This window comes from Rhea pennata, chromosome 2 (assembly GCF_028389875.1).
Source record: "Rhea pennata isolate bPtePen1 chromosome 2, bPtePen1.pri, whole genome shotgun sequence".
NCBI lineage: Eukaryota > Metazoa > Chordata > Aves > Rheiformes > Rheidae > Rhea > Rhea pennata.
Window position 1 is genome coordinate 39487592 of NC_084664.1, and position 24140 is coordinate 39511731.

Consider the following 24140-nt stretch of genomic DNA (forward strand, 5'->3'; position numbering starts at 1 on the left):
ACTCCTTCCCTTTCCCCGCAGCTGGTGCATCGAAGAGAAGGAGGAGGGCTGGAGGAAAGGAGTTCTCCACTGAGGTTTATCTGGAGATGTGTGCAGTTTTTGTGAGGTACAGGGAGCTTCCCCTAGCAGAAAGGAGGCCACCTGGAGCAACAGAGAGCAGCGGTCATCAGGGATACGAAAGACGAGCAAGTTTCGTCTTAGGATTTCCCTCCTAAACAGAGAATTGTCGGCAATGAGAGACAACAGAGGGTTCACCTCTGGTTAGTGTTACAGACACGCTAGTAAGAAGTTGGGATTAACATCTGTGCATAATGAAGGCAGTTTGGGTAAGATCTCTTCAGCAATTGTAAGGGGAAAATGCAGAATTTCCCTCCGCGAGAAGTAATGTCTTGCACCTGAATGGGTCAGATATGATGTGACTGGATTCTGTAATCACTCTTCTTCCTTCTGAGGGTTCTTTTTTATCATATTCCTTTTATACTGCTTGCTGGTCATGAATAACAGGGAACATCCAAATTTTTGCTTCTCAGATATTTTTGCAGTGACTTTCAGGCTAAGAGCCCTCAGGACTGATGCTTGCAGTCCTTGCAATATACTCTCACTTTGAAGTATAGACTAAAGGAGTCAACTGAAAGCCCAAGTGAAATGCTGTTTTTTCCTTGCATATGAAAATTTTTACTGTATCTAGAAATATAGCTACTTTTTAAGAGACTTGGAAGTGAGTACTGCTGTAATTAATTCTTCCACAGAAATGGCAGACAGCTAGGCCAGATGGAGGCTCTCTCTGAGCCTAAGCTGAAGTTTGTAACTTGTAACGTGGACTGGAAGGTCTGAAGGGAGAAAAGAGAAGCTTGACATTCATGTTAGAGACTTGGGTTGCTTTTAACACTGAAAGGAAATGATAATCAGAATTATATACAAGGCCCTAAGTGGAAGTGAAGAAAGGAGCAGTTATCACCTGAAGTATCTTCAATATTTTCAACAAGGAACAAGCATCGATAGATAAATGAGATAAGGAGGAAAAACAAGATATTCAGAGAAAATAACTGTAAGTTATCTGAGGATTTTAAGCTGGCCAAACATACTAGTTAAAATCCCTATCATTGACTTAGATGTAAAACCCCACAGAACACTAAGTTCTATAGAATGGGATTTTCAGGAGTAACTTTAAGAGTTAGTAATTTCAGCAGACGTGGAAATTTAATTCCTTATATTACAATAAAGCTTGACCTCCAAAAAATAATTGTCTAGAAAGAGCTCTCTCTCAATGAATTCATACTCTGGGTGGAATTTTGGGTAAGTTGCCTAAGACATTGTGGTTATCTGTATTTGAGGTTGGAATAGTTATACATAAAAGAGGCAGATATACATGAAGGATGAATGATGATGTGATACCGGGATCTCTAAGAGGCAGAAAGTGAGGCAGAAATTTAAGATCTGCCAGGATTAGAGAGAAAGAGGACTTGAATTCATATTTAGTATTTATATTTATATATATCCTTTATAGGCCAGAGATATTTGATGGGGAATCGGTATCCAGGAAGTGAGATAGTAAATGGAGATTTTTTTCTTTCCCAGAAATATGAGAACTAGACCATTTTCTGGCAGCAAAGAGAGCCAGAGTATAGAGCAGAAACTGGATGGGCTTCAAGAGTTTGAATGAATAGCAGCAGGCACAATAGAAGAAGATTGCAGGGTAGGCACAGTATACAGAAAGCTTCCTGAGGAACAGGGGACAGTGAGAACCTCTGAGGAGGGTTATTTCTGGGAGTGAAAGATGCAGGCAGACATTTATGGTATTTCTGATACTAGACAGAAGTGGGAAACAACATAGTAGAAAAGGAATGATTTCTTATACAGTAGTAGTAGAGATGAAGATCTTGAAAGACTGAAGAAAATAGTGGAAAAATAAAGGTGCAAAAGATGGAGGCTGGAGGGAGGGAAGGCATGGGGTCCAGGGAACGTGGGAGGTATTTAAAAATAAATAAAGTCATGGGAAAGGCAGATAAGTAGAGCAGAGGGCGGAGAAAGGAGAAATTTAGCAATGACCTGTAAGTAAATCCTCTGAAAAAAGAGTTCATCTTAAAAGGTGATAATAAATACAGTCAATTCACTACACTTTCTATCAGATGCTCTCAAAGCTCTTTGCTCTTGGAATAAATAGGATTTGAATTCTCTGCATAATCTGGCTAGGAGAGGTAGTCAGCAGGTTAACCATTTGAACAACATTCACAATCAATTAAGTGAAATTCCAGTTTGTGGAATTTATGTAAGGCAGTATTTAGTTGTCTGTAATATCTGTACAGATATTACTACTCTGGTAAAATGCAGTGCTTTTCTCCACGGCTGTTGTTCATTTTAAAGTCATGCTACAATTTATTACTAGATTTTAAAATTATGTAATAAAATAAAAAGAAATCAAACAAAATCAACCGATGGAACCCACAGGCGAGGAAATGAGTCACACAGTTCCTATTTCTCCAGTATTATGAATTATTTCAACTCACTGGAGAAGAAGAAAAAAAACATAGGGAAAGAGCACTAAAACTAAAAAGTCAAGAGCAGGCATTTTTGTTGAGTATAACACAAATCAAATACATGGACTTGATGCACAGATGATTGTGTTCGGTTCTCTGGCCCGTCATGCCTGCAGTCAGACTTGGCAGTCCTACCAGTCTCTTCTGGCTCTAATGTCTATTGAAAATGCCACTTCAATGCTCTACCAACATATTCAGTAGGAGATCACAGAGAAACGAAGGGAAATTGGATACAAGAAAAACAGTACCAAGGATGTCGGACTAATTGATAATAGGACTTATTCTGTTAACAAAGTGCTTTTCATTAATAGATTTGAAATAACTTTTCAAATGAACTGTTAAAAACTAACATTCTTCCCATTACTAATGAGAAAACTATGCTGAATGTTTCATTCTGCAATAAATCACCAGGTAGGTAATATGGTATCAGGTGATATCAGGGATTCTCTTCAGCATTGACACGTGTAGCAATGTTCCCATATCACGATTTTATTGCAAATCCCCAAATGCTTAAGTCTTGAGCCAAAGCTCACTATACCCAGGAGGAAGATTCATGCTGACTTCACTGATGTTACAGCAACATTTCCCTGTTGCAGGTCTTTTCTGTCTCAGCCAACATAAAAGCCAGATTACGACTTATATCTAGGTTTTCTTATTCAAATCCTAACTTACTGATGACAGTGATTTTCTCAAAACATAAACAAATAAAATAGCTTGCCAAGTTGGAGCAGCACAAGGCATGACTACCATCAGGGTAGATTTTAGTTCAGTTTAGTTATTTCTGGTCTTTTTGGTGACTTCTCCAGTCATACCTTTGTTATTTTGCTTATTTATTGATTACGTCTATTGAATACTAGAGCATTATTAACATATTTTCTTTAACTGATTGTATTTGTTCATGGGATTTGTTTGGACACTGCCTAGGACTGTTGCTTGGGGAGATAGCAGGGCGATTTCTTGTGACTGCTTTGCCCTTAGAACACCCTACAAAGCAAGAGGAGAGTTTCAGAAGCTCAGTAGCAAAATATTTGCTCTCATTGCTTATTGAAAAAGCTTTTATACATACATAAGTGTAACAACATTTTGTTAGCATCATCAGGGTACGTAGTATAGTAAATGTTTTAACTAAACCGCAGATAATCCTAATCTGATTATTAAAATGTGTTGATGGTTTCTGCAGCATTTGGCATCAGGTTCTTTTTGGCTTGCTCAGGCTTCTCCCAGTCCTTGTTGTCTGGATCAGGCTGCTGGTATTTCTCCTTGAAATACAGCTTGCTGGAGTGGCTATATTAGCTTATTGTGATAACTAAGATTCTCCATTTTTTGATGCCATAATTCCAAAAAAAAAAAGCATCCTGAAATTTTCATCGCCTTGTAATGAAATAAAAAAGATCCTAAATAGACTGTTTTTAAAAGGCTCAAGACATACTACTGGATTTCAGGCTTTCAGCTGTGTTGTAACCTGCTAGAATAAGAGCAAGAACTGCCACCTGTCTTTATAACAACAACATATTAAATTTCTCTAACGTGAAAAGGCAAACTCTGAGCAGGCTGCCCTTCCGCACAGGCCCTGCTCCTTCCTAGTGCCTTCTGCTAAGCCTTGATCTTGCTCCCCTGAGTGGAATTCATCCTTCCCTTGAGTGTTGGTGTTATTCTCGTGCCCGGATTCTGCCTCTGCTCTGCTGCGTCGCGCTCTCTGCCTCTCGCCCTGCCCAGCGAAGAGGCCGGCAGCCGTGGCGTTTAGCGAGACACGGCAATTCTACGCGGTGCGTTGCTCCATTCCTTTGCCTCCGATTCCTGCCTCTCCCTACCGCGTGGTGCCCGGGTCCCTAAGGGAGACGTGACATGGAATAACCAAACCTCTCCCGAGTCAGCGGCGTTGGCCCTGCTGTCCCTGGGGCGGGCCGGCTGCGGCAGGCACGGCCGCGGCCTCGGTGCGCCGTGCCCCAAACGCAGAGGCAGAGCTCCAGCAGCGCTGGGTGCTGCAGGGAGTGGGCTCAGGGCGCAGGCAGCCAGCAGGGCACCAGGGGCTGCTTTTCCCAGAGCACTGGAGGAGCAGCGTGTCATCCTCTAGTCAGAGCAATTTATCCTAAAAATGGGGTGTGGGCAAGGGGGTAAGAGAAGAAAGGGAGGAAGAACACTACTTAACCAGAAAGAAAGCAGTTGCCTTTTACCCCTCCCGCTACTTTGCCTGTTCTTTCTTTTTTCTCGGCACACTGCTGTGCAGCGCTGCTGCTGCTGCTGCCGCCTCCCGAGGGCTCTCTCTGCCTCCCTGCTGTTCGCCACCAGAGTTGTGGCTTCCCTGCTCAGCGCCGGCAGCTTTGGGGAAGCCAGCGAGGCCTTGGGGGCGTTCGCTGGCAGCGATAAGGCTGCGGGCTCCCGCTGCCAGCTGCAGCCCTGCCTGGCCTCTCTGGCTCCGCACTCCTGCGAGTGTCTGGTGAGGCCACCAAAACAAAGACGCTGCGGAGCTGTCGGGCAGAAAAATCCGCACAAGCGTTGCCAGCACTGTTGCTCTTTTGCTCAGCTGTGAAATCCTGCCCAGTATGTGTAAATGAGTCACTATTGGGATCTTCACATTTCCCCCAGTAAAGCAGAAAGCTAGATTACAAGAAGCAGTCAAAGAATTGCCATTCCATTGGTGTGATTGCAGTGTTCAACCCACCCTCTCCTGGTTCCCTAGGAAAAAACATTAATCTACACGCAAACTTCTAAATGACTGTGAACTTTCGCTCTGCCTCAAACTCTCAGAAAATGTCCTTCGTTTCTGCTTCTCCTTGGTGCTCAAGACTGTGGGCAGTTGTGAATGATATCTTTCTGCTCTAGACCTGAAAAAGGAGTAGAGAAGCTCCAACGGCAGGAGGAGCAGAGATGGACAGTGGACTAGACAGGATGATGAAGCTGGTAGTTATGTTATAGATATTAAAGCCAGGAGGGACTGGTATGAACTGCAGGAGAAGGATGGGTAGGTATGGTTGGAAGAATCACCATGAGAGAGAGTTTCAGTCCAAGATAAATTGTGTCAGTAGGAATTGTGAGGCACCATAATTAATGTCAGGCTGAAAGGGCCAGAATAATTTATGGGCCTGAGAGGATACGGGGCTGAGAAGCGTACAATTAATTAACGTTGAGATGCAGAACCACTGATTCAGAGGGTGAGGGATCCAGATTTAGCCAGCTGGAGTGTAGGGAAAAAATGAGATTTTTGTACCAATACACAGAACTCTGTGCGAGTATATGTAATTCATGAAAGTTATACAATGTTTGTCATTGCTGTTACAAAATATTGCCTGTTTTGAAATGCTAATGGCATCTTGCATCACTGGGCCAAATTCGCCTTCAGTTGCACTAGTTACTCGCATAAATTCATCAGGGCTGCTCAGATAAAAAAACCAAAATATAGCCAATTGACATTTTAATTTTTGAAATCATGTTGAACAGCAGTCATTGGCAGCATGTAAAAAGCATCTATTCTGCAGTTATTATATCAGTATTTTTCTAAGCCGTAGAAAACATGAAAAATCTTAATATCTGGCTGTGAAATTGCTTGTGCCCATTTCATACTGATGTAAAGCTAATGAGGCCAGGAAAGTTACTGCAGAATTACATTGATAGAGGGGAAATATTCTCTGCAGAATCATATTATGCAAAATCAAAGGCAGAGGAAACTGTCTTGTACAATCTTCCAGGTAAATCAGAAAGACATTTTAATCCCTACTATCTGAAATTAAATAGCAAGAGGAACTATTTGCAGCTGAAAAGAGAAGTCTCCCTACTTCGCCATGTTAAAGCTAGCTGAGCCCACTGGCTCTAGGACCGCGTGCAGCTCGTCTGCGAAACGCAGTTGCAGAAACAGGAAGAGCATGCAAAGCGCTGGCGGGGAACTGCCAGCGCGCTCCTGGGCCTGCTCGCTGCCGCTCTCTCCAACGCGCTCAGAGAGGAGCCGCCTAGGACCTGTCTTCTCGGGCAGCGTATGGTTTGCTAAACTTTGTTTGCAGCGGCGGCGTGGCACACTTCCAGGCAGCTTTCATTCCCTGCCAGAATTTTAAAGAAATGTTAACAATGTTTACACTTTTCAGTTTTGACAGTCTCTAAAAATTACCTATTTAACTCCCCTCTCCCTCACCGACAACACACGCTCTAGCTGCTCCTCAGATCTTACTGGGGGATGGGCACGTGGCACAGCAGAGGGACTGGGATTTTAATAATTCAGGAGCTTTTGTACTGTTCCATCTTTCCTTAAAAAAAAAAAAAAAAAAAAAAAAAAGTTAAGCAGGATATTTTTACAAGGAGATCCATCAGTAACACAGCATGCACAGGAGAAGCATGCTTGCATGAGTAGGGTTGAGCTTTCATAGCCAACTCTGTTTAAAGATAGGAGAGTAAGAAGGGGTCCCTCATGAATAGATCAGATGAGATCAGATGTTTTCCTGCATCCCCTTTTCCCCTGACTAAACATATCTCTGCTGCCAGAGCAACCAAGTCTGATTTACGGTGTGGGGCAGACTAATGAAAGCCATGGAAAGTGCCTCCCTCCCTGCACTTAGCAAAGGCAGATAACAAGACTTGTGGGAGATGCTGTTGGTGGAATAGTACAACACGCCGGGGGTGTTCAAACGACACGTGAAGAGCAATGTCTTTGCAAGGTTACAGAAAGAGGCCACAGCAAGAGTGCGTTGTTTCAGAATGGACATCTGGCAAATATTGATCAAAATTGTATATAGCAGGGACTGGAAAGTACAGGTTGCGACATGAGCAGTCAATAGTTTTTTAGATTGTCGATCCTTGCAGTGGCTATTGATTGGGTTTTAGGCTATAGCGCAATCTATTTTGTCATTTAGCTTAGCTTAAAATAATTGGATTGCAAGCTGTGTGCCTGTATATGTGAAAAAAGACTCAATATGCGAATATTGTTTCTTATCATCGGCAAAAAATTAATACGTATTTTTGAGTGTTTGCTTCTCCCCTATTATTTAGTAGTTCTACCAAATATAACTTTGATAAAGAAGATAAAAACTGCTGCAGAGGGGAGCCTCTCACCATCTCCCTTCTGCTGCCGGATTTGAACCTTTTTCTCAAGCAAATTCTACTTCTATGAAAAAAGTTAGAGTGCATACATAAGGGATCTAGCTGATTTCTGTGGACTTATACTCTTCACTCACTCTTATCCCATCTGATTTAATTGTTTGCTTTCCTCTGCAGAGGAAAGATGCTGTTGTCTGCTATCTGGGGATTTTATATAATGTTCAGTACAGACTCTTCAGTGTACTGGATTTTACAAAGTATAAAATAAGCTGATGATATTTTTTGTTCTGTTAAATGAGCTATACATGGGAAAGGATTGGTGTACAAGAAATAGCAGCCAACTACAAGCCATATCATGCCTTGAGGTGTCAGTTCCTGTGATTGCTATTTTGTTTCAGTGCAGACTGGAGTCTTTCTCATCACTAAGGCATAATGTTCCCAATACAGGCTATAGCCAGCTACTGCTTCAGCCATTCTGCAAATAAATTAATGCTTTTTTTTTTTTTAATGTGATCCCTCCTGCTAGAGCAAAAAAACTCAGAACTGAAGTGTTTATTGTACAGACTCAAAACTCATCCATAATGACCTTTGGAATAAATAAAAAGCCAAATGTATGCATTGGGCAGTGCTATTTATATTATCTAGTCAAGCTGAGAATGCATCATTATGCTGTAGTGTACTTTCCCAGATCCAAGAAAGCAAACCACAAATCTTCCTTCTACTGTTATCTAGCAAGCTGCTATATTCCACTTTTACATCAATAGCAGTAGGGGGTGGAAAAAATTTTTCCCAGGTGTCAGATATATGTTCTGACACACTGTCTGTCCTGAAGGTGCTGATTCAAATCATTCTGGGAACAAATTTTTAGCCAGACTGAAAATATCAATCTTCTGTAGTTTCACATCAAAACAAAGCAAATAAAGTACAGCAAAAATGAAAGCCACTGTATAATTTAAATTCAAAGCTTCATATAAAATGATGCAATATGACTCCTGTAGAATCAAAACTAGGCTATTGAGTATTCTGAGATTTGAAAGTCCAGCACTAGCCTTGTTTCAAGATAAATTTGTGTAATACACCTGAGAGAGCTATTCATTGGTTATCATCTTTCTTTGGAGGCTGAACTGCATAGCTTTTCGGTAACTACTACTTAGGAATTAATACTTCAGTACATCATATTTTGGTGGGATTCTGTGGAATATTTAGTTATAGTTAAAATACTTGCTTTTATTTTAGAGGTGAAAAAACCTGCAAAAGCCTTCAGCTTGTCTTAAAGTTACATAAGGATGAATTTGACCTGAAATGTGAAATGTGAAACTGAATCACAACTACAAAAAAGGACCCAGAGTTGCTTTAGTCGAAATCTAAAATCAGACTTCTCTTGAAAGAAACTTGATTCCAGATGAAGGACTGTAAAGCATCTCTCCCTTCCAATGATGGTTTGGGTTGAGAGAAAGTGTGTTTTTCAATGGGTTTTGGGTCTATCTTTAATAACTGATATTAAGCAAAGATTCTTGCACAAACTGCTAAACTTTCTTGACTGTTTCATTGACATCAAACTAGCAAATAAACCAGGAAAAATAGCTTTATCATCCAGCATTTTAGTCTTCAAAACACTGAAAAATACTTTAACTCAATGGATGATGGATGTGGCTGCTGCGTTAGTTTGGCCTTGACTGTAAGGTAAGCCAGTTATGCGTGTGGCTGTAGAATGTGAAAGGCTGTGAATCATCTGAAATAGCTTTTTTCTGCAGTGTGGTTTCTGTTACTCTTACAAGTTCATTTTAGATGAGAGTTCCTCTATCAGAGAAGGTTTTCTCAGTCTTTGCATTTGTATAAAGAAAAAAAATCAGCATTTTATGTGTTTAAATGTTTTCTGAATGTTAGCTATTTACCTATCACACAGGACAATATTTCAGAGCATTTTTATTTTCTTCGAAAAACTGCAAAATTGAAGTGTAATGTCAGTTACTGCTGGTTGTGCATGCCGAGCAATATTGTTCTGTTGCCTGGTAACTGGTGAGAGGGAGGCACTTTGGAAACACTGATAGAAAAAGAGAAAGAGAAAGCTTGACTGCACACACTTGAGCAGAAGACTTTTAAAACTGGAGTGTGTTCCAGGTAGGTTTGAAGAGGTGTTTTTTCATATAAATCCCCACCAAGTTGTTTTCGTGTGTTCGAATTTCATAGTCAAGCTTATTTTTTCAAAGTGTGTTTAAAATTTGCATACAGTAGAAACAAGAATGTTCACTTTTCCTAACATACATTCTCAAAGAATGTATAGAAGGTGTGTTTTTAGAATAATGTAGTAATAGTGCTGTAACAAAACAAATATGCAGAAGTATTTTGAACTGATACCCTTAAAACTTAACATCTTGATGAGGACCGAGACTGTATTTTTCATAGCTCAAAGGGGTTGACTGTTCCTGGATTACTGAAGTGCTGTGTCTTGTGATAAAAAATTAATAAACAATAGATTTGCTGAGTTAAACAAACAAGCAAGAAAGAAAAACACAGAAATGTATTTTAGCAGGAATTTGGTCTGCCCATAGCTTCCTGTTTTATATGCAGCAGAAAGCATAAAATTAAGGCCGGACGGATTAGCTCATATGAAAAGCGAATCAGTTTAACCTTTGGCCAAACTCAGGCAAACTGCTCGTGAAGCTTTTAACCAGCTTGGTTAACGTATTTTTCTCTGACGTCTCTCTGACTTCCTGATTCTGACCAATGTCAGAAGCAGAAAGCCTTTGTGCACGCTCCTTCTAACTGTTCAGCCGGCAGGAAGTACCGAACTCTTGCTAGACACTTTATTGCTGCAGAAGTTACAACATTGTTTTGAGGAGCAGAAAAGTTCATGTAGTTCAAACACAATTGGAGATCGTCTTCAAATTTCAAGGTGGTATTTTGAATGGAACTGAATTCAACTTTTATTTTTCCTATCAGCTGATTAAGAAGCTTTGGAAACTTTGCTGGTTTTCCCTGCAGAGTAATGTTTTACTTGACGCTGAATACAGATAGACTACAAGAAAGGAGTGACATGTCTTTAGATGCTGATCATTTCATTGATTATTTTGTACAAGAAAAAATTAAGTTCAGAGATCAACTGCTTAGCAATAACCTTCCGTGGAGTTCTGCTGATGGCAGAGAGTTCACGTGCAGTATGAAGCATGCGTGTAGAAGATGATACCCTTCAAATCAGGGCATTAGCTTTTCACTTTTCCAGAAAAACTTGAATATCACAAAAACGAAAGCACACAAGCACTAGACAAGTCTTCATTAGGATTTCACTAAATAGTATTCCTTGTTTACTTATATAGGTAACATATAAATAGAAGGACCAAAAATGAATTTTGCTGTAAAAGGAAGTCTTGGAATTTTTGCCAGAATCATTAATATAAGTTATTTGATGCAAATCTGAAAGAGGCTGAAAGAAGAGCACAGACTAAAATGGTGCTGTCGTTATGCTGCTATAATCATGTCACTTGTTAACAAACTAATTCCTCCCAGCAGAGTAAGCTCTTAACCCAACACATCGTAATGGAAACAAGTAGCATTGGAGATGGCTGTGAGGGCCAGATATGGTAAGATTTTCCCAGCAGGCCTCCTAAAAAAGTGTATCCTTTTTCCCTTCTGTTCTTGGTACATCATAGAAAGAACTGGTAACTGACCACAAAACCTTATTTTTTATGAATTTCTCTTTATGATCTTACACAGGAGAAATATAGCACTGATGAGGGTAGACAGGCATTCTGTGGAGGAAGAATAAAAAGTAAATCTTAGCCATGTCTCACATTAAATAGTTGACTTAAAGTGTTATCAGGTAAAAAAACAACATTCAGCTGCCGCACTGCAAGACAGCTTATGGTAACCCATCTAACACAGTGCTGAGATATCTTGATGTTCTTTTTCAAGAAGCTGGCAAGTTAGGTGTCTGGCCATTTGCTGTGTTTTAAAAAATGCTCCCTTGATAAGATGTGTTGGGCTATGCAAGAACTAGCCTTGGTGCAAGTGCTTGCCTGAACTCAAGCTAGGGATTTTATGCTCCCCTCTTGTGTGGATGGGAGGGCGGTTTAGCTGTATGTAGTGGGGCAGGTTTGGGGTCACTCTCAAGCGCTAGTACTTCATATATTTTCAATTTGAGCACCCCACAACACTGCAGAAATACACAATATCAATTAGAAATACCTTATGCTTATCAGAAGTAATTTCATACCATTTTCATGGGGTTAGACTGAAATTTGATACAGTAAGTGTTCATTGAATATAAACTTGGATACTTCAAATAATTTGAAAAACAATTATTGCATAAAGCATTTGTGCATATAATATGATCTCATGGAGCATTCAGTCATTCAAAGTACTGAATATTCTGCGTTCATCAAACAGAATACTTATGGACAGATTTAGCTTTACACAAATAAGCGGTCCAATTGACCTCAGTGAGGCCACTCATGGACTTAAATGTCAACATGTATCTAAGTGCTTTCCTGGATCAGGGCCAGAACATTCTGTGTTTTGTGAAACAAGGCCCTGAAGTCTTGTTGCAAATGGCTGTAGTTTGCAAGAGTCCCAGAAAAATGAGAAAAAAATAAAACAGGGCAGTACCAAATTCTGTCATACTTTGTTCATTTATTTGAGGAGTGTAGTTTGAAGTTAATGATTAGCATTACTGCAGAGAAGACTGTTACTGTACAGAGACAGCAATACTGGGGAATGGGAAGGAAATATTATGAGGTATTTAAAACATGAAATAGGCCTGGAAAGCAGAGAGAATTCAATTGAGATCATAAGTATTGTGTTAGCAACTTGGAGTTTGTGGGTCTTCGGCACTTGACTTGCTGTTGGAGGCTGTTTTGTGCATTACTGCTTCTAGAGTGCCAGCAGTGGAGAGTGCCCACAGTGATGAGGGTTGTATAAAAATGAACGTAGCTTCAAAATCAGCTTGTCTGAAGGATGTAGAGCATTCCTGATCCTTAGCATTCTCAGTGAAGGAATGCCCTCTGAGTGAAGGGTCTCAAGACTATGGGCTGCACTCCGCAAGCATCAGTGTAACTGATTGCTCTTTGGCTACATACAAAAATGGAAAGATATGAATACATGCGGTCCTCTACTTACATTGATCAAAGTGAATATAACGTGAGCCCAAGCATGTCACCGTGACAATCAGAATTCCTTTCAGGGTAGCTAATGTAGCTGCTGTCCTGCAGGGCAGATCCTCAGCTGGTGTAACCAATCTGACTTCATCCTTGTGTATATGGATGGAGAAGCTTTAATTTTTATGTTAAGCTCTGAACTGCTGTCTTTTTACAGGAGAAAAAAAATGTAATTCATTCTTTTTAGTTGATACATGATAAAGAGTACCCTGAGACCCCCAGGTAATAGCATGACATACAGATATTTAGGCAATTTCTGCAAGTTTTTATTAAGTCGTAGCTCAAAGGATATAAAATATTTAATGTCAAGCTGCACCCTGGCACTTTTTGCCCCTCCGAGACTAAATGTTCTTTCTTTTGTAGTATACAGACCTTCTGCCAGTCTGACAACTGAGGAACATATCTATCACTTTATCTAGCACTAATCCTTCAGGCTAAGGTAAGGCACAAGGGAGGCCATAACTGATTATGGTATGAATTTGAAAGAAAAGTAGCTATGTATGTAGAATAGTATATTTTAATTACTTGGGCAGAATTGTCATGTTCAAACTGTTGAAATAAAGTGTAAAAACAAGATGAAAGCTTTGCTCTCCCTGACAGATATTTCAGAAAAATTTGTTGCTAGTGAACTGGAAGGCCAGTCCTTTATCTACCAGGATAAGAGAAAATTAATATGCATTTGTATAGCTTATGTTACTACTGTTTAAATTTATAAATGTATTAGGTAATTTAAGGAAAAATAGCCAATACGAAACAGCCATAATGCCTTAGGATAAAGATTTTTGCTGCATTCATGTTGGGTTCCCATAGATTTGTAAGTCTTTCACATATTAAAATCTTTAATTGATTAAAAAAATAGAAATTCAAGTAAAGTACCCATTTATGGAACTTACAAGAGTAATTTCTGGCCACTTTTCTCCCTTTTTTGGTGGGGAGGGGCATCTCATGTTTATAGTAACAATCTGTATTGTATATATTTGTGAGATGTTTCCCATGTTACGTATTGAGGAACAATGCTGTATATCATTTTTCAGCTTTACTTGGTCCTTTCACATAATTTATCTGAGCTGGAAACATCAATTTCATCTGCTCCATGTAACTTCATCTATTTTTTCCAGGGTAAAACCTTGTGTTTTATTGGGAAAAAAAAAAAAAACAAAGGAAACTCACCACAGAATGTGGAAACAAAAGAAATAGTCATGAACATGTGTGTGTGTGCATAATCATCATCCAGAGACCATGCTGATAAACGATGTGAAACAAAGCATTATTAATAATTCAACGAGCTACATAGAAAATAAAGGCAAAGAAACTGTTTTCTTCTTGTTGAATAATATTTAAAAATTTTTAAGAAGTACCTCCTCAATCAGCAGTGATGAATAAGATTGATAGAATTGAAAGTTCTGAGATGATTGGTCAGAAAAAGAGCTGAACTTTTTAAAAGAATTGGGATAAACACATCTGTATTTCCAAATATTTAGGGAGCCTTTGTGTCACTTTAGAGGACATGAAGTTAAGTAAATCAGTCCCTGATTTGCCTGTCTTATGTTAAAATGATGTACTTAATGAAGATTAATCAAGATAATTTTTCTTTCATTAGCACAATCGCCCTTTGCACCTGTACAGAATAATTTATGTAAAATGACTAGTGTTATTGCAGTGACTCTTATTCAAGACTTCAGTGTATGAGATGCCTTAAAATAATTAAAACAAATTAAAATATAGAGATAGAGGCTGATAGAAATCAGTGAAGCTTGCCGATGTACACTGACTAATCCTTTGGGCTCACACAGTGCTTCACTGCTCTTTGTCCTAAATTCCTGTCATAGGCACCAGAAGATGTTTTTCCAGAGAAGAAAGATGATCGAGTGCTTATAAAGGGAGACAGGTTTTTTGGAGGTCTCAGATCAATTTTCAACAGACAGACATCTCCTGAATCGCCCAGAGAATGTCTATGCAGTCTTTTGCAAGCAGATGCAAGCTCACAGTTTGTGTTCCACGCCTGGCTATGTGTCAACTCTGAAAGCTGGCATATATTTATACAATGTCAGTAGTAGTGAGCCTTGATCTTGACTGGGGCCTTCGGTCTTTTCGCCAATAACTGTAATGCCAATACGACTAGCATTAACTAATTCAAGAATGATTAAACCCAGTAAATCTGATGTTACTTTTCATAAAATAAAAATTTCTGGTCTGTTTCTTGCACTTAAGAATACAAATTTTAAATGCAGCAAAGACCTAACATCCTTTTTCCCCAGAAAGTGACCTTATTAAGCACTTAAATTACAGATAACAAAAAGTCAAGAGGCATGTATTTAGAAGTTACTGCTTTTGTACTGCCAGACAATATGCATATGAAAGCATAGTGATGTTAACAATGTAGTTTGAAGGAGAAAATCCCTTCTTCATTGTCTATTACTGTTCTGTGTCTGTTCTTTATTACTTCCTCATTGTATCTGAAGATACGTAACTCTTGCATTCACAATCATTTCATGAGATCACTCTAGTTTTCTTTTCTCGTGTACAGTTACACCCTTTAACATCTAAGTAAATACCTGAATTTCATTGTAAAAATGTGTCTTGAGGCATTCTTTACAATAATTTATTAACGTCTTGATTTTTTTTCTATTTCCATCTTCTCTGCAGTTTTCCAGTTCTAATGGTTATGAGTTCTCTTTCTCCTGCCTTGGCTGTCCATTTACCAGTTCCAACTTGGTTTTATCTCTCTCTCCAATTCCTATTTGTCCTTTATCTCACAGTTCATTCCTTTCTTTTTGCCTGTCTCTCACACATGTAGTGCTAGGGAGTATGACGATAGTAACATTTCAGTTTGTGATAGATAAATGTTAATATTTTTCATCATTCACATCTTTTTGTCCTATGTTTTCCCTTTTCATTCATTCTGCCATCCATTCACTTCACCTATATAATATTCTCCTAACTTTTCTGGGATTCATTCCTTCCATCCATCCTTGGAGAGTGATTTAGGATTTAAAATTTAGTAGTGTTCTGTTTTCTTGTTTTTTGTTTTTTTAATCTTGGATGGACAAATAAGCAATTTGTACAATGAGTTGAAAGGAAGGGAGATGTGTAGATCCTCTCTTCCCTTTCATCCTCTAACAGAAAGGAGAAGCTTGCTGCGAGAATGAAGGATAGAATCTTTTTCTGTATGAACAGGAGGAGTTAGAGAGCTGTCAGCTGGAACAGCTTTGCTTTCCCAACCTTCTGATACATTTACTTGCAGGCAAAAAGGTAAGAGAACTAGATATTCGTCAAGTAGCTCTCAGTCTTATTATTGTCTCACTTCAGATTCCCACTCCTGGTTACTCTTCTTCCAGTACTTTGGCAACAGCAAAGAACAGAAGTGGGGAATCTCCCTATTGCTTTCTGGCAGAAGGAAAGTGGTGCTTTCCCTTTAGTTCAGTTGCCGTTTACTCAGAAAACAAATTTCCAGTACATTAACAAGAATTTCTTCTGTGGTGTAGTGGTACTGGTTTAGTATTGCCATCTTTCAGATGCAGTGAGATTTTATGTATGTGTATGTATATGTTTATCTGATAAATCCAGCAAATACTGTAAAAGTTACATTAACAGTCAGGATTCTGATTTTCACAGATGTTTTATGCAAAATATAAATGTTTCACAGAAATTAAGAGCATTTTCTGCCTACTGCACTGCTATCAGTTTGTGATAATTGTACCACAGATGCTTAAAATGCCTGAGTTACATAGTAGTTGAGGTCTTCTGAACAGATGTTTCAGCCATAATGCTATTTCTAGTAAAGAAGTTTTGAATATGCATGTGAAAGCATCTATAAATACTGTAACTTATTAGCATTCTTATAGCTAAAAATAAAGGAAACTAATGCAACTGTTGATTTGTGCTCAGAAGTTGAAATATAAAGTAACAAATTAAATAGTGGAATTGACTTCAGTTAAGACCTGTGCTGACTAGTGCAGCGTATCCATGCCTGCTGTCCCATGGGCAAGTTATGATATGAACTCTAAGAATGTAAGCAATCCCATATAGATTAATGGGGTTATAGAACTACACTACAAATTTCAGTATAGGGCACTGTCTCATTGTCATGCTACTATCATCTTACTAACCTCCATGTTAAACAGCAAAAGACACTATGTTCCATCATATTTTAGTACCTTTCTTTTTAAGTGTTTCAAACAGTTTGTGCTGTGTGATTTTCCCACATAATTAAATGAAAATACATTTTGGTCTTTGGGCATGACAAGTTTAATAAATCTCTGTTCTCCTTCTACGTCTTTCGTAGGCATATACTAAGCTTACTATATTCTTGTAATTCAGAAAAGCTATGAGGCTAAAGTGAGCAAAGAGGATTTTGACTATTATTCATTAAAAGAAGTTCATTCTTCTTTTAAACATTATCTTTTCCTCTTTCTATGGTATTGTGTGTCAGCTTTCTAACGAGATGAATCGACACCAGCATGTAGTTAACTGTTTATCAGCAGATGTATGTTTGTGTTAACTTTCCTATTATGTCTTCAGAGTAAAGGCGTTAAGCACTGTAATTCCTACTAAGCATGTGTAGACCCAGTGTTTACTATCATGGACATAATAAAATGAACAAAATTTTAGAAAGAACTCATTTGACAAAAATCAGCTTGTTTTATTTACCTGTTCTTATAACATATGAGATTTTCTTCAAAGCAGTGAGTGTTTAATATTCTACTGTAAGGAGAATTTGCAAAACATATCATCTTGAATTAACAAACTGAAAGCTTTATTTTTTTTTTTTCTGTGTAAGCATTTAACAAAAGACATTGATCAGTATTAACATTTTGGCAAGTTTGCAGGAGCAAAGTTTAAGAAGGTATAAAAACTTATAGGCAATTTTTATTTGCATGCTCTTGCAATAATGAAGATAGATTCCTCAAATTACAGAAATACTTTATGTTCCAGAAGCCTCTGTATATATCCAATAGTTACTAACAAATGTAAGGAGGGTCAAAATGAAATCCAATACTTTGCAGAATTCTGGCTCTCAGCCCATTCTGTAACTCTGTAACTTCTCCTTAGAGGGCAGAGTACAACATGAGGAGGTAGCAAACACTGCTTGTCTGCTCCTTTTAATGATGCATCAGAAACATTTCAAGAATAGGTTTATTGTTTCAGTCTCAGTTGAAATGCTCATTATGCAAGTCCTATTCACATTATCTGTCTTTCATAGTAGAAGAAAATACAAAATTTGCTCCATTGAAATCCTTACCCAGTATAACCCCAGACATTAGTGTTACAAAATTCTAAAGTTTTTTTTTTTCCAAAATGTGATATTAAAATCAAAAAGACTTGATTTTCAGGTTTTTGAAAGTGGTAAACAAACAACATGCTGTTAAAATATAATAAATTCACTTTCCTTGATCAGATAACTTAAGGATTTCAAACACGGTTACTCAAAATTAGTCCCTAGGTCAAGACTTTCAAAAGAGACTTAATTTTTTGTGTTCAAACAAAGGCCTTGAAGGAGTCTGATTTCTACAAAGTCCTTTATATCTGCTCTTTAAACTTGCCATTAAAATGTCTAGTTCAATATTTTAAAAGGCAAGGATAAAATACAATTATTCAATTTTGAAAAATCTTGACCTTTCAGTAGTTCTTTTAAACATCAAAATAAATAGTCTGATTTTCAAAGCAACGTGACCTAAGGCTACACTGCAAACAACTAACCACATGGTATGATAGTCTAATAGCAACCAGTTTAGAGAAGAAGTTTTGAATAATCCTTATCTGGATAGTAACCCCTCCTAGATTCAAAAGTCTGTAGGGGAAGACACTTGTTCTAAAGTGTTAAACTCTTATTAATCCTCAACTGTCAAATTTAGTAGGCAGTTAGCCAGACTAATCGGCATGATAGGTAGATAGATAGTAAACATGCCTTAAGCTGCATTTAGTAGGCTAGAAACAGTTGATCTGCTTAATCCAAAAAAAAAAAAAACCCTCACCATATTTACTGCTAGTACAATGAACTTTCCAAAATTATAAACATAATTAATTTCAAGTACAGAATGTTAACAAATATTTTCCAGTAAGCAAATTTGTCAATTTAGCCTATGTTTGCCTACCTACATTTTTACTGTATTTAGTACACATTCATTCATATTCCCCCACTTGTACAATATGCTCTTTTTATGTGCATGTAACACACCTGCACTTTACAGATGTTGTATACAATAATACATTATTTATAGCTAAGCTTTGCTTTGGATTAATTATGAATTAGGTTCTGACTTTAATGGGACTACTTAAGCATGTACTCTTAATTATAAACAAGTACAATAAACAAGTATGTGCAAGACTGTGACCTGAAAAATCAAGTAAGGCAATTTAAAAAATTATCACTGGATTTGTAGAGATCCTTGTAATAATGAAAAAACATACTGCAAGCACAGATGACAGTAAAGCCATATTTAAATAAGCTAATTGCTAATAAGAGTTCTTCATGTTTGGAATAACAAAATGTAGTTAGGATATTGGTAATAATCTGGTATTTGGTTTATATAAATACTGGTCATTTAATTACTAGTTAGAGGTTTAAACACACTGTGTTTCTTAGTAGGTTTTTACTGCTGTTTACACTATTTGAATTAGAAAAGTCCGATGGATAATATTAGCTTAGCTGTGGAACTCTAGTAGTTAGCAGGATTTTATGAAAAATAGCTAATGTGTGCACATAACAGCAAGTTCTCACAGTTAAATATTGTCACAAGGCATCTTACCATTCCATTATAATCCTTAGTTCATTTAACAATTAAAAGAATAAAGTCTGCTAAGGCCACTATTGAATAATAATAAGAAAGTTTCTTCACCTACAGATTTTCCCCAAATTGTGGCAAAGTATATGGTTACATTACATAACACAAAATGCTTTGGAAATTTGAGCTCACTAGAATGAGTAAGATGTTTATAGACTAGTTCAGTTTTGATGGCCATTTCTCACACTTTGGTTTACACGGAATTCTTCATTTTGGAAACTGAGGTAGTTCTTAGTTTAATTCAAAATGCCCCTGGATAAACACTTTACTAAAGTAAGGACATGAGGTAAAACAGAATGGGGTAATAATAAAAATCAGGGAATGAAGAGTCATGGAAGAAATGTCAGAAATGGAGAAAAAATTATTTGCTACTTCTATCAGCCTGTACAACCTTTCTAGTTTTAGTATCTGATACACATATCTTTATCAGTACTTAAACATCTATGAGGTAGAATAAGCGTAATGCCAGTACTGTTATATTGACCTGCAGATTTAAGATGAGTTTCAGAAGTTATTTTTTCATATGAAATCATCACTTTTATGGACGGAAGGCTTTAGGAGACATATATCTACAGCTTTGCACTTAAAAAAGTCCACAATGTTTGTGGTTCTTGATATCCTTAATTAAAGAACTGCCAAGACTAAAGTTAACTGACTTCTTTTGTTCAGTGGAGTTATCCTGTTTCTATACATGTTGGACAAATGAGTACAGTGGGAAAGAGAAGATTTTTTTTTCCTTGAGAAAGGATTCTTCAAATCTTGCTAAAGGCTTGAAAATTGGTGATTTAGTAATGTGCATCTTAAGTAGCTAAATGGCTGAAAACATGTATCTTCTTCCTTGCAATGCTCTGTGACAAATGATTCTAATAACGTGTTTTACCTGTTGCTTGTAAATCTTACCCTCTGGAAGAAATAGTGATGATGTTAATGACAAAAGACTCTAGCAGGGATGGTTTGTGATGTGCGTATCTGCAGATACAGTACTAGAAGTTCATTTAGCAGTGAAGACTGCCTTTTCCTACTTAAATGGTCAGGCAAAAGCAGATATTCAGATGAGGACAAATAGTAAAATGACTCTATCTCCAGCTCATCACAAACATGAACTTTGGCTATTTCAGATTTTAATATTAATGTCCTTCACAGTTTACAGTCCAGATCCTCTGAATAAGTTTGCATTCACTTTATCAATGTTAATAATTTGATTACCATTAGGCATCATATGCATGCGTGATGTAGCTATGCCAGCTTCTGAACTTCCTTGACCCTGATTGACCCTGATAAGTGATACTGAGTAAGAAAGATCCTATAAATAGGATCAGATGTTCCTCCAAGCTGGATCGTACTTCATGGTCCCTTTTCCTGTGGTTACAAACAACATTGTCAGAACTTGCAGGCAATATATTGCCTTCAAGTCATGGACAGGAGATTAATGATTTATAATACCCTATTATTAAGCACCTTAAGCAGATTTGTTCTTTGGGAGTGGTGAGGCACTCTTATGATACCAAAAGCAGGTCAAGCAAAGGCCTGTGGGTCTCTATCCAATAGTTAGCCCTCTCACCTCAGGAGTGTTTGGTCCCTTCCTTGCTGCCAAGACAATTATTTAATAACAATCGTGAACAGATTACCACTCAAATGTGGTCTCACCAAAAATACTCTGCAGGTCGGTGGCTCTCTACTGGAAGTGGGGACAGGGATTTCAGTCCCTTCAGTATGAAAAGGAGATAGCAGTGAGGGCTCTCACACCCCAAATGGTCCCATCACTGAACAGCTGCAGAAGGAGGCATCACAGTTATAACTCCCGGTGGGTCACAGCAGAGGTGTGAGCGTCTTCTCAGCTCCCAGGAGGAGGAGGTGCTTTCCTTCACGGTGAAGGGCTGTGCTGAAGCACTCCTCCTCTGCAGTCCTTGGAAAGGCGCTGGAGCTGGGGAACCACATTTAAAGTGCACTCTTCCCCACAGCGTTTCCACTGCATGACTCTGTGTGTCAGCACATCAAAGGGAGGGTATGTACCCTCTTATTTTAAGCATCTAACATAGGTGTCTTATCCCTGGTACAGTCGGTGATCTCCAGAAAGCAATTTGGAGAACCTAAATTAGAAGTGTAGTGCTTCCACTGGCCTGTATTAAGCACCTCAGCTGAACGCCTGAAGTCAGATGGCACGTTGTCCTGGGTGTCTCCTTGCTCTGGGCTGTGCTTCTGACGCCTGTTTCTCTGATTCCTCTTTTTGCCCATGCCCAATATAGAGCCCCACCAACCGACTCAAGTGTCTGAATTTCACTTGGAGGGCCAACTGCCTCATTGGTGGCATTTAATTTTCCTTTATTCAACCTAATCATAAAACATGAAGCTGCTGCAAAATCCAACTGATTTGGAAGTAGATGATACAAGCGCATCTCCTTAAAGTGCTCCCCACACACTAACTGGCTACTGCTTGTCTTACAGCCACATTTCGAGGGTAAACAAGTGCGAAGGGGGTATACAACTGGCACACCGGTTGTGCTTGCGTTGCTGCGGGCATGCTTTCTTGCGGCTGGCCGGTTTCTGCGTTCGTCAAGCCCGTATTAGCGCAGCCCCTCCTCGGCCTGTCCTTCCCTCGTCACCTCAGGGACCCGCCTGCCCTCGTCGCCGCCGGGGCCCGGCCGAGCGCGGCGCCAACGGCCGAGGCGTGAGGCCGCGTCCCTCCCCCCTGTGGCGCCGCGCGGCAGCGGCCGTTGGGCCGTTAGGCCGCCGCCCCCCCCCCGGCGCCCTCCGTCCCGCTGCGGCTCCAGCCGCCGCCGCCGCCGCGCCGGGCCGGTGGCCCGCGGCGGGAAGGGCGGGCAGGGCTCAGCCCGCGTCCAGAGCGAGCCGCTTGGAGCGCGGTGCGCGCAGCGAGCGCTACCGCAGCTCTCAGCGCGGGGGAGACCCCGCAAAACCGCCCCGCAGAGGGGGGCGAGGCCGGGCGCGGGATCGGGAAGCGAGGAGCAGGGGGGTGGTTGGTGGTTTCAGTCGGGAGGCTCCGGGCGTGTGGAGGAATTCGCTGTAACGGCGGGCCGAGAGGAGGGCACCCCCGCGCCCCAGCCCCAACCCCAGCCCGCCGCCCCCGCAGCGGGGAGCCCGCGGGGGCTCCGCTGCCCGCCGAGCCGCGCCGCGCCGCCGCCGGGGGGTGCTGGCGGCGGGGCCGCCCATCGGCGCGGGGCCGGCCCCGGTGATTGGCAGCGCGGGGCGGGGGGCGGTGAGCCCGGCTCGCCGGCGCTGCTTTCCCCGGGGAGTTTCGCCGTGGGGGCGGCCGGGGCTGCCTGTGCCCTCGGCGCTGCCGGCGTGTCCCCGGTTGGGGCTGTTGCTGAGCGCTCAACCGGGGGAGGCGGCGGCGGCGCAGAGAGCGAGGGAAGCAGCTACATGAATCAGTTTCTCTCTGTATCCGGCTCCGGGCAGAGGCGGCGACCATAGCGGGGAGGAGGGGAGCGGGGGAGAAAGCGGCTGCGGCGGCAGCAGGGGGCTGCTCCGGCCACCTGGCCGCGGAGGTGGGTAGCGGGGCCGCCGGGGGCTGAGGCGGGCGGAGGCGCCGCGGGTAGCGGCTCTGCCGGGGCTGCCGCCGCCGGGGCCCCGGGTGTCGGCGGCGCGGCGAGAAGGCGCTGTGTGGCGGCTGGGTGTCGGCGAGGGCGAAGAAAAGTTGCCGAGGGCGCCGCGGGGGGCGGCCCGCCCGCGGTAGCGGTCTCGCCGCGGCGGGCTGCCCGGCTCCGCGGGGGACGGGCTCCCCGCCGAGCGCCGTGGGGCCAGGGGGTTTTCGGGTGTGTTTGTCTTTAAGTTTTTTTTTTTTTTTTTTTTTTTCCTCCGTTCCCGCTTCTTTTCTCTGCTTTGGGATTGTGGGTTTACTCTAAGCGTGGAAATACCGCCATCAACATCTCTCCTGTTTTCCTCTGGGTGAGCAGTCCGAGCGGCGCATGGGGCAACTGCGCTACCGCCCCCATCCCCTTCGCAGCCGCCCCGGGGGCGGCGGGCAGCGGCCGGGGCAGCCCCCGCCGCGGCGCTGCGCAGCGCTGCGCTCCGCCCGCGCCTTGTTGCCGCGCTGCCGCCCCGCGGCCGGGGCCGGGGCCGGGGCGAGGTGCGGCGAGCGGTGTGTTTCAGCAGAGCTGGCGGCTCCCAGGCGCTTCATGCGGTGCCTCCCTTCCCGCTGGAGCGTGTGTGTGTGTGTGTGTGTGTGGGAGCGCTGCGGTGTAACGCTCCCCCGCCCGCCGCTGCCTCGTGTGAGAGCACACTGTCACGTTTCATTTCTTTTCCATTTCCAGGTGCTGAAGGACTGGTGCTAACAGAAACAAAACTGAGAGGTTTACCCCCCCCTCCTGGAGCAACGCGATTTCAGCTGTCAGATCTGTGGAGGGAGAGAGACTTTTGCTGAAAATCCCCCGATCGTAAATATACAGAAAGCGGAAGAAGAGGCACCACTAAGCAGCTGCAGGAGGAGGGGAGGGGGATAGCAATATTGTTCCTGCTCTAAGCGGAGAGGCTGATGGCGGAGTTTGGCAGCAGTGGCGGCACCGGCGGCGGAGGGCTCCCTTCCTCCGCGAGCCCGAGTCCCGTCCAAGGAAAGGTGGCCTTCAAGGCAGGAGATGGGGAAGGCGGAGGGGGAGGAGGAGGCGGCGGAGGTGGCGGCACAGGCGGCA

At 41.4% G+C, this 24140-nt stretch overlaps 1 long non-coding RNA gene across 2 annotated transcripts; it reads left to right on the forward strand.

Moving 5' to 3' along the window:
- The first annotated feature begins 9622 nt into the window (after window positions 1-9622).
- On the forward strand, window positions 9623-15262 carry LOC134136111 (uncharacterized). Of its 2 annotated transcripts, none has more exons than XR_009957435.1 (3): window positions 9623-9680; window positions 13076-13151; window positions 14542-15262. It is a non-coding gene; the product is annotated as an uncharacterized LOC134136111 (long non-coding RNA). The 2 variants fall into 2 exon arrangements; XR_009957436.1 differs by lacking the exon at window positions 14542-15262 and adding an exon at window positions 13831-14332.
- The last annotated feature ends 8878 nt before the right edge of the window (window positions 15263-24140 follow it).